The sequence below is a fragment of the Carcharodon carcharias genome, chromosome 5 (genome assembly GCF_017639515.1).
Source record: "Carcharodon carcharias isolate sCarCar2 chromosome 5, sCarCar2.pri, whole genome shotgun sequence".
Taxonomy (NCBI): Eukaryota; Metazoa; Chordata; class Chondrichthyes; order Lamniformes; family Lamnidae; genus Carcharodon; species Carcharodon carcharias.
Genome location: NC_054471.1, coordinates 32,421,073 through 32,429,702, shown reverse-complemented (window position 1 = coordinate 32,429,702; position 8,630 = coordinate 32,421,073). Strand labels below are relative to the sequence as shown.

At 46.6% G+C, this 8,630-nt stretch overlaps 1 long non-coding RNA gene across 1 annotated transcript; it reads right to left on the bottom strand.

Moving 5' to 3' along the window:
- Positions 1-449: 449 nt before the first annotated feature.
- Positions 450-7,860, bottom strand: LOC121278240. The gene is made up of 3 exons (XR_005943082.1): positions 7,725-7,860; positions 2,063-2,212; positions 450-1,874 (listed from the first exon to the last, which is right to left on the bottom strand). It is a non-coding gene; the product is annotated as an uncharacterized LOC121278240 (long non-coding RNA).
- Positions 7,861-8,630: the final 770 nt, after the last annotated feature.

The following is an 8,630-nucleotide window of genomic DNA, read 5'->3' as shown; positions in this document are numbered from 1 at the left end:
CTACCTGTCTGGTTCAGACACACCTGAATCAAGAAACTATGGCCAGGATTTTTCCTATGGCAGGTGGGCTGGGTGGGAGCAGGCGGGGGGCAGACGCAGAGCTGATCGCCACCTGCGATTAGCTCTGGCCGTAATTTTAGGCGGGTGGGTCTATTAAGGCCCACCCAGTATAATACATGGCCAGTAGCGCTCAGCACTGCCTGTACAGGCTGTGGGGGAGGGGGGAGTCAGGGCCAGCGCTCTTTCGCATATGTACACCAAAGAACACAGCAATGTTCCTGAGGCATGGATCTGCCTTAGGGAGATTGAATGCATATTAAAATAATGAAAGAAATGACTTAAAAATGTATTTAAACATGTCCCCTCGAGTGATTGTGTTACTTGAGTGGGGACATGTTTTTATATTTGTGGAAATTAATTCATTTAATAAAAGCTTCAGGAAGCATCATCCCGCTCGTGGATGGGGTTTCCCCGAAAGACTTTAAGGTTGGATGGGTAGCGTTCTCAAGTGGCTCAATTGATTTCTTAATGGCCTTAATAGGCCGTTTACGTTTTGGCGGGCACGCATCCAACTCTGGTGCGCTCCCACCGAACAAAATATCGCAATGACGTTGGGACACACCCCTGACATCACTGCGAGTCATTTTACACGTAGGCGTGTTGGGCCCACCCTCGCACGCCGACCGGAAATTTCTGCCCTGTAGCTCTGTGCGCTGTTCAAACACTTTGAATTTGATTAGTAGGGCAGACGCATCCGAATTCAAACTGGGAAATTTCATGGACATTTTGACGATATTCCTTTGACCTGCCTTCTCCTAGGAGTGCCTGGGATGAGTGTCGATGTAGCCGCTTCCACTCACTTTTTCTGAAGCTCCATCCGTTATGATCGAACCTTCTCTGGACCGGTTTTTATGATGACTTTCTTTTGGTTCTTTTTTTTGTTTGGTTCTCCCTCCCTCGCTATTGATCCGGCCCACACCCTGGTCACTCGCCTGTCCTGAACGAGCTAACCTGGTGGTGTTCCTCTCGATGCATTGTCCCACTCACAGAACTGACAGGTTAGGCGCTGCAATCTCACCACAAGGGACCAACCTGATTACCAGCTCTTTACTTGAGTACTATCCTGGCACTGTGTCTTCAAAGCTCTGCTGTACAGTCACCACGCTGCGATTTCAACACTCTCTGCTTCGTAGCAGTCTGACAAAAACGCCGAGGGTCATCTCATGCCATGTAGCATGACCTCAGGCTGTTCACCATATCGTACCTGTAACTAATCTTGCTGCCAGGCTGTTTGACCACTGCAGAACACCATGTTGTGTTTCTATCATGATACAAAGGCACCAATCACTGGTATACAGTTGGGTGGGAGTTGCCCTGGGAGACCTCAACATCAACCCTGGACCCCATGAAGTCTTATGGCATCGGGTCAAACATGGGGAAGGAAACCTCCTGCTGGTTACCACGTATCGCCCCCCTCCGCTGATGAATCAGTAATATAAAGGCACTGATCATTCATAAGGGATTTGGTAAACATGTTGTGGGTCCATTTCTTTAGACTAGGCACATAAGAACACACGCACAAGGATAGAAAGCTTGAAGACACATCAGTAGCAGAGCTGTGTGCTGTGCTCACAGGCAAAAGTGAAACTGAGACTGGATCACATGACACACTTCCTTTCTAGTGATGGCAGGCTGCTGCCCCTTAAAGGCATTTTACAGCATAACGAGGGGCGTGGCCAAGCTGTTTCAACTGCTCCATCCATATATCACGTTGTGCGAGGGAGACGGGAATTGAAGACAAACCGTGTTGAGAGATGGACGAGAAAATGGTGACTGGGACCCTGCCCATTCCAGAATTTGAAACTTCCCAGTGCCTAAAAGAAAGAAATTTCATTTATTTAGCACCTTATCCTTAGGACATCTCACAGCTAAAATGAATTACGTTCGAGGCCTAGTCACTGTGCAGGTATAGGCAAACAATTTTCTACACACCAAATAGGACCAGTGAATCTGTCATTGGTTAATTGATTTTTACTTTGTAAAGAAATTAGACTATACAAACCAGGACAAGTTGTCTCACTTTGTCCAGAACAGCAGAACCAGCACCTGCGTGCCAAGGGGAGTTAGATTCAAAACTAAAGCGCGGAAGCTATATTCCAGTCAGCAAGTGGTAAACCAATGGAAAAAGCAAAATTCTGTGGATACTGGAAACCTGAAATAAAAACAAAAAGAAAATTACTGCTGGAAAGATTCAGCCGGTCAGGCAGCATCTGTGGAGAGAAACAGAGTTAAAGTTTCAGAGTCGAGGTGACCTTTCATCAGAGCTGAAGGAAGGTGGAAACATAAGAGTTTTTAAGCCAGTGGGAGCGGGGAGGGGGCAGGTAGAATAAAAGGGAAGCTTTGTGATAGGGCGGGGGCTGGGGTAGATTAAATATTAAAGGATTTCATGATGCAACGGCCAAAGAGAGTGGTAATGGATATAGTAAAGAAACAAAGGTTGTGTCCAAATGAGGTGTGAATTGCTACATAGAAACACCTAAATGCAACATGAAAGGGATGAAGAAAGGAAAAAGAGAAAACCAACCCAGCAAAACAAATAAAAGGGAAAAAAAAACACATAGAACTATAGAGGATACAAGTAACATCCAGGAAGCAGCTATAAACCAGAAATGGAAGGGGGAAGGAGGTCAGGAAAATTACAATCACCAGAGAAGTGGTACTGAGTAAATTGTTGGAGCTGTGGGATGACAAGAGCTCAGATCCTAATGGACTTCATCCTCAGGTCTTAAAAGAAGTGTCTAGTGATTTAGTTGATAGTTTTAATTTTCCAAAACTCCCTGGATTTGGGGAAGGTCCCATTAGATTGGAAGAAAGCAAATGTAACTCCATTATTCAGAAAGAGAGGGAGGGAGAAAGTGGGAAACTAAAGACCAGTTAACTTAACATCTGTTACAGGGAGAATATTAGAAGCTATTGTTAAATAAGTCATAGCAGGTCACTTAGATAAGCTCAAGCTCATCAGGCAGAGTCAACGTAGTTTTGGAAAGGGAAATTGTGTTTAACCAACTTATTGGAGTTCTTTGATAAAGTAACGCGCTATGGAAAAAAGGGGAAGCAGTAGATGTACTGTACTTAGATTTCCAGAAGGCATTTGATAAAGTGCCACATTAAAGGTTTTTGCAGAAAATAAGAGCTCATGGTTTAGGGGGTAACATATTGGCATGGATAGAAAATTGGCTGGCTAACAGGAAGCAGAGGGTCTTTTTCAGGTTGCCAGATGTAACAAGTGGTGTGCCACAGGGATCAGTGCTGGGACCACAACTGTTTGCAATTTATATAAACGACTCAAATGAAGGGATTGAAGGGATGGTTGCCAAATTTGCTGATGACACAAAGACAGGTAGGAAAGTAATTTGTGAAGAGGACAAAAGGAGGTTACAAAAAGATATAAATAGATTAAGTGAGTGGGTAAAGATCGGGCAGATGGAGTATAATGGTGGGAAAATGTGAAATTGTCCATTTTTGAAGGAAGAATAAAAGAGAAGCATATTTTCTAAATGGTGAGAGATTGCAGAGCTCTAAGGTGCAGAGGGATCTGGGTGTCTTAGTGCATGAATCACAAAAGGCTAGTATGCAAGTACTAATTAGGAAAACTAATGGAATGTTATTATTTATTGTGAGGGGAATTGAATACAAAAGTAGGAAGGTTATGCTTCAGTTATACAGGGCACTAGTGAGACCACTTTTGGAGGACTGTGTACAGTATTGGTTACTTTATTTAAGGAAGGATATAAATGTGTCAGAAACAATTTAGAAAAGGTTTACCAGACTAATACCTGGAATGGGTGGGTTGTCTTATGATGAAAGGTTGGATAGACTAGGTTGTATTTGATGGAATTTAGAAGAGTAAGAAACATATAAGATCCTGAGGAGCCTTGACAGGTTGGATGTGGAAAGGATGTTTCCTCTTGTGGAAAAATCTAGACCAAGGGTTGTTGATTAAAAATAAGGAGTCGACCATTTAAAACAGAGATGTGGCAAAAAATGTTTCACTCAGAGGGTCGTGAGTCTTTGGAAATCTATTCCTGAAAAGGTGGAAGAAGCAGAGTCTTTGAATATTTTTAAGACAGAGGTGGATAGATCCTTGGTAAGCAATGGGGTGATAGGTTATGGGGGATAGGTGTGATGCAGATTTGAAGTTGCTATCAGATCAGCCATAACCTTATTAGTTGGCAGAGCAGGCTCGAAGGGCTGAAAGGCCTACTCCTGCTCTTTGTTCGTATGTTATGATCTAAAGTTGTTGAACTCGCCATTGAGTCCAGAAGGCTGTAGAGTGCTGAGTCGAAAGATGAGGCGCTGTTCCCCAAGCTTGCATTGAACTTCATTGGAACACTCAGCAGGCCGAGGATAGAAAGGTCAGAGTGGGAGCAAGATGGAGAATTAAAATGACAGGCAACTGGAAGCTTGGGGTCAAACCCGGGAACCTCTACCTACTGGAAGGATAAGGGGAGCAGCCACATGGGAACACCGCTACCACTTGCAATTTACCCTGCAAGTCACAAACCATCCTGACTTGCAACTACATTTGCCATTCCTTCACTGTTGCTGGGTCAAAGTCCTGGGTCAGAAACCCTCTCTTACACCACATAGACTGCAACAGTTCAAGAAGGCAGCTCACAGGCAATTAGGGATGGTCAATAAATGCTGTCTTAACCAGTGACACCCGCATCCCATGAAAGAATTTTTTTTAAATTGCTGTTTCATTTGGAAGGAGTGTTTGGGCCTCTTACAGTGAGAAGGGAGGAGGTGAAAGGACAAATGTTGCATCCCCCTGCACTTGCACAGAAGGTGTGGTAGGGAAGGGAGGGGGTGTTAGGGTGATTGAGGAGTGGACCAGGGTGTTGCAGAGGGAACAGTCCCTTTGGGCTGCTGAAGGGGGAGAGCAAGGGAAGATGTATTTGGTGGTGGCATCACACTGGAGCTGGCAGTAGATGATCCATTGTACACCAAGACAAGGTGGGTTAGAAGGTGAGGACAAGGGGAACTCTATCGTGGTTCTGGGAGACAGGGGAAGGGGGAGAGAGCAGAAGTGTGTGAGCTGGATCAGGCACGGTGGAGGACCCTGTCAACCTGCTGAGATTTGGCAGGAATTTTTTGTCATTTCTGGTAAAGTTATGGCGTGGGCTTTCCAGGCAGATGATGGGAGCAGATAATGTTATTTTATTCAAATAAAAGTTAGGCAAATTTCTTTCAGAAAATGGTATTTTGGGATACAGTATGTGAGTAATTTGAGAGATGACATGGTGAGTGTAAGATGCTTGGGAGGAACAGGTAACTTTGGAACAATGGTTCCTAAAGCTTTCCACTACAAGTGCTTTACCTTGTCCCAAGCCTGTGTTTAGATTAGTAAATAGCAATAGCTTACCATGAATTGCCAACATACTCAACTTGGTGTATCATGTGGTTATCAGATTGTTGGAAGCCAAAATAGCTGGACCTTGTTCCTTTTTTTTTGCCTATTGCCAAATCCTTTGTAGCAGCAACCATTGTCAAAAAGCCTGACACTTCTTCAAATAATGCCCTGGCACCTTTCCTGTCACTAGAACAGGCAGTAAAGGCCAGAATTCAGCATTCCTTGTTATATAGGCTAAATTTATCAGCTTAAATTATGTGATTAAGTCCTGGAGTAGGGTTTGAACACATAATCCTTGGACTCAGGACTGGTAAGTTGTTATCAGGATGTCATTATCAGAAGTCTGGGAGCAGTCTATGCGATAATAGAAACAGAAAGTGCTGGAAAAACTCAGCATCTGGCGAGAGAGAAACAAAGTTGAGTCCAACATGACTGTTCTTCGGAACCGAGTTGAGTTCTGAATACAAGTCTAACAGATTCGAAATGTTTACTCTGTTTCTCTCTCACAAATGCTGCCAGACCTGCTGAGTTTTTCCAGCACTTTCTGTTTCTATTTCAGGTTTCCAGCATCTGTAGCATTTTGCTTTTATTTGAGCAGTCTATGCTGGTCCTCTTTACTGGGCACAATAGTGGGCAGACAGCTAGTCCTTGATACTGTAATGGTAGGTAAAAGATTGAAAATACTTGCATTCATATAGTACCTTTCACAACCTCAGGACGTTCCAAAGCATTTGACAACCAACAAAATATTTTATCAAGTGTGGTCGTTGTTGTAATGTAGGGAAACTTGGCAGCCAGTTTGCACACAGCAAGCTCCCACAAACAGCAAGCTGATTGCAGAGATTGTGTTTTGTTGTGACGTTGGCTGAGGGGTTGCCCAGCACACCGGGGAATACTCACCTGTTCCTTTTCAAAATAATGCTATGGGACCTCTTACATATGCCAGCAAGTGAAGATGGCAGTTCATCCAAAATACAATCCCACACGAGCTCTGTGTGCGTGTGTGTGTGCGTGTGTGTATGTGTTTGTGTCTGTGTGTCTGTTTGAGCACCATGTGCATGTACGTGTGTGTATGTGTGTGTGTCTGTTTGAGCACCATGTGCATGTACCTGTGTGTGTGTGTGTGTGTGTTTGTGTTTGTGTCTGTGTGTCTGTTTGAGCACCATGTGCATGTAACTGTGTGTGTGTGTGTGTGTGTGTGTGTTTGTGTGTCTGTTTGAGCACCATGCGCATGTACATGTGTGTGTGTGTGTGTCTTTGTGTTTGTGTCTATGTGTCTGTTTGAGCACCATGTGCATGTACCTGTGTGTGTGTGTGTTTGTGTCTGTTTGAGCACCATGTGCATGTACCTGTGTGTGTGTGTGTGTGTGTTTGTGTCTGTGTGTCTGTTTGAGCACCATGTGCATGTACCTGTGTGTGTGTGTGTGTGTTTGTGTTTGTGTCTGTGTGTCTGTTTGAGCACCATGTGCATGTACCTGTGTGTGTGTGTGTGTGTATGAGTCTATGGGCAGAATATTGCACCTGTAGGCCAGGCATGCACCCAACCCAAATGAGTGTAAAAGGACACGCGCTGACATGGGGCAAGCCTCCCAATGTCATTGTGCACTCGTGCGATATTTCATCTGGCGGCTGCACGCCCGCCGACAATTAGCAGGCCTACTGAAGTTCTAATTACATGAAAATTTTCACTGCCTGTGCAACCTCTCACGGGCAGGCGAAAAGGCCAAACGGCCTTTGGATCTTTTTTTGCGAAACCACATCCACGGGCGGGATTTTCGATCAGCGATTTTTAAAAAAAATAAAACATTTTTCAAACTAATTTGTAACCTGTCCCTGCTCGCATCAAGGGACGTGATTCACATTTTAAAATTTTTTATTTCTTATGTTCTAAAAGCTTCAGCTCCCTGAGGCAGAGAGCATCGCGCACCCCCACGCATGTGCAAACTCCTGCGCTCACCCTCCTGCCCCCCACCCTCCTCCCCCCCCCCCCCCCAAACACAGGCAGCGCTGAGCGCTGTAGCATGCAATTCACGCTGGCTGGCCATTAATTGAATAGCCAGCGTGAAATGGTGGGCGTGGCCTGATTGCGGACGGCAGCACGATTCCCAGCTGCTCCTGCTCGTCCCTGCCGAGCCTGCCCACCTTCGGAAAACCCTGGCCTGTATTGTGTGCGTGTGTATCTGTGCAAATATGCGTGTGTGTCCGTGTATCTCAGTGTTCAGTGAGGACAGGATTGATCTCAGCTCCGATGCTGCCACAGTCAAATAGCTTGCCGGCACTTGAGGATCACGGATGTAGAATAGCCACTTACCACTTTGCAGCAGCTGGTGCCCATAACTGTTTTTATTCATTCATGGGATGTGGGCTTCGCTGGCTGGCCCAGCATTTATTGCCCAACCCTAGTTGCCCTTGAGAAGGCGGTGGTGAGCTGCCTTCTTGAGCCGCTGCAGTCCATGTGGTGTAGGTACACCCACGGTGCTGTTAGGAAGGGAGTTCCAGGATTTTGACCCAGCGACAGTGAAGGAACGGCGATACATTTCCAAGCCGGGATGGTGAGTGGCTTGGAGGCAAACTTGCAGGCGGTGGTGTTCCCAGTGAGATATATCCCAGTATATCCCGGTGAGAAATCAGCGCCTTCGAGAGCGAGACAGAAGGACAGAAACAGAGAGCAAAAAACAAAGGAACAGGAGCACATCGAGGAGCCGCCACCTCCATGTGGGACCCCGGCCCTTGGCTGAGCTGATCGCAGGCATACCGCACCCAAGCGGAGACAAACAAAGGCAAAGGCATCAAGCAGGCCGGCTCGCACCCAACCGTTTGGGCCAGAATTTTGCATTCCGAGGTCGGGCGTGCCGCCGACACGAACGGGGGGTAAGATTGCGTGGGATGACGTGGGCGGTGGGTGTGGGGGGGGGGGAGGGGGGAGTGCCCTCACGTCACCGCGCAGTGCCCTCACGTCACCGCGCAGTGCCCCCACGTCACCGCGCAGTGCCCCTCCCCCTCCCCAACATTTCACCGCTGGCTGGCTCATTAATCGGGGTTTTACGCCCGCTTCCGGTCGCACCGATCTCGGGCGCACCCCCAGGGGTTTGGGGGGGGGGGGCGGAGGGGGTGGGGGCGGGTTAGAATTCAGGCGTCGGCATCATTCCCAGACTCAAGGGGCCGCGAGCGCTGGAAAGAAACAGCCTTCCACACTCGCCCAGCGAGTTCAGTCCCG